The sequence below is a fragment of the Hyaena hyaena genome, unplaced genomic scaffold (genome assembly GCF_003009895.1).
Source record: "Hyaena hyaena isolate Hyena2069 unplaced genomic scaffold, ASM300989v1 scaffold_1230, whole genome shotgun sequence".
In the NCBI taxonomy this organism is placed as follows: domain Eukaryota; kingdom Metazoa; phylum Chordata; class Mammalia; order Carnivora; family Hyaenidae; genus Hyaena; species Hyaena hyaena.
In genome coordinates this window covers 320,586-323,180 of record NW_024081864.1, presented here as the reverse complement: position 1 = coordinate 323,180, position 2,595 = coordinate 320,586, and positions in this window count along the sequence as shown.

The window sequence follows — 2,595 nt, the reverse complement described above, 5'->3', positions numbered from 1 at the left end:
CTCACTTACATATGGATTTTTTTTATATATATAAATACATACAGTACTGGAAATATATTTCCTTTTCTTTCTGATTTACTTAATAACTTTCTTTTCTCTAATTTACTTGATTATAAAACTGGAGTATATAATACATGTAACTACAGAATATGTGTTAATTGACTGTTCATGTCATCACTAAGACTTCCGGTCAGCAGTAGGCAATTAGTGGTTGAGTTTGGCAGTCAGAAGTTATATAGGAGATTTTCCAATGTGCTAGGGATCAGTGCGCCTAGCCCTGACGTTGTTCGAGACCCAACTGTATGTGCATTTAGAGAGAGACACAGAGGGAGATTGACTGACTGATTGGTTCACCTTTTGAATCGGGTCACATAGTTCTGGAGGTGAGAAGTCCTGCAGCCTGCAGTGTGCAGCTGGGAACCGGGAAAGCCGACGCTATGATGCAGTTCACGTCTGAAGGCTGAGAAGTAGGGGGTTGCTGTGTAAGGCCCACGGCCCTGCAGCTCTGATGCCCAAGGGCAGGAAAAGATACAATTAAAGGAGCTGAGTCTCAGTTCTTTTGTAACTCAAAAGTAAACCTCTAGTCATCAACCGGCTTCAATATAGAAATATAATGAAATAAATACATACTTGTATCTTCACACAACGTGTACATCTTTGCAGTAGGAGGCAAGCTGGCTTTCTGCCTTTGTGCTCCGGGGAGGAAAAATGGGTTCTTCTTGCTCAAGAGATGATGGGATAAAGCCGGATGGTGAGCACGGGCGGAGTACGGGAGCTCTCTAAGGTCTCTGTTTTTATGAGGGCACGAATCCCATTCACAAGGGCAGAACCCTTGTGAGCTACTCAATTCCCAAGGCTTCGCCTCCAAACACCAACACCCTTGGGGGGGGGGTTCCACAAACGAATTTGGAGGTAGGGAAACAAAACAAACAGTCTGTAGCACTTTCCAATTATCAGTTAATAAGAATGAATAAAAAGTAAGGGATGTCTGGGGGTCAGTCCCTTAAGCATCTGAATTCAGCTCAGGTCATGATCTGGAGGCTCACCGGTTTGAGCCCGGCATCAAGCTCTCTGCTGACAGCTCAGAGCCTGGAGCCTGCTTTGGATTCTTTGTCTCCATCTCTCTCTGCCCCTCCCCCACTCGCACTCTGTCTCTGTTGTGCTTATGTGTGCTCTCTCTATCTCTCTGTCTCTCTCTCTCTCTCACACACACACACACACACGCACACACGCATACACACGAATAAATAAACTCTCTCACACACACGCACGCATACACACGAATAAATAAACATTAAAAAAAGAATGAATAAACAATAAAATTAACACAATACATTTGGAAACTTCAAATACTGAATTCAAATTCTCCGAAGTCTATTTTTTATTCTTCCTTCACAAACTTTTTGACACACAGACATTAAAACACAGGATGGAGTTTAAGCAATTATGGGGACCTGGGGATAACTGAAGGTGTCTTATTTTATAGCCATCCTTAGAGAAACATAAAAGTTATGGACAACTTGGATGGATCATTTTTTCTGTAATTCTCTACTATAATCATTAAATCAACATTTATCTTGATGACAAGGGAGTAAGATTTACAGCAAGATTGCAGTCTTATAATTGGACTAGCTTTGAATATAAAATAACAATTTTATATTCATCCAGTTCAAGTCCCAGTGTGGAATTTAATAAGACTGTATTTTTTAAGGAAAAAATATCTGTTGTTTTATTGCCAAAATGAGAAAAATTACAGAAAATTATCTGTCTTATTTGTTTTGGAGGCTAGAGAAACTCTATCAAATTCTTTACCTTTCTGTGCCGGCAAATATGTAGTCTGCGTCTTTATTTTTAAAAATGCATAAAGAAAAAATTAAAAATGTATAGAGAGAATTTATCTTCCAGATGTTCGGGTAAATTTAATATTGTAATATTTCTTAAAAGCAACATCAATTTCCTGGTGACATTTCTATGCACCTGCCTTATTCATTGGCTGAAACTCCAGTGTTTCATTATTTCTTGATATTTTTTACCACCAAAATTATAAATTCTATCTATCTATTTATATCTATCTATCTATCTATCTATCTATCTATCTATCTATCTATCTAAGAGAGTGCACGCACACACGCACTTGGGGCAGAGAGAGAGGGAGACAGAGAATCACAAACACAGGGTAGAGCCCGATGTGGGGCTCAGACTCATGGACCACAAGATCAGGAATTGAGCTGAAATGCTCCAACTGCATTGAATGCTTTAGCTGACTGAGCCACCCAGGCACCCCTCAACCAAGGTAATATTTTTAAAGCTAATTTTGCTTTGTTCCTAATAACAGTGCAATGTGGAGTTGGCGAGTACATTTTCTCTCTTATCGACAGTGCTTAGAAAATGGTGAGCAATATCTTTGAATGGTTAATGTTTGTGGTTGTGACGGGGTTTTAGGGTGGTGGTGGAGGGTTGGAGCTGAGGGCCAAGAATTCTTGAAGAAGGCTTTGGTACAAAAAGGTGATTTTATGAAAGCCTGGGGACAGGACGGGTGGGCAGGAAGAGCTGCCCTGGGGTGGTGAAGAGTAACTGCTTATATACTGTGGAGTT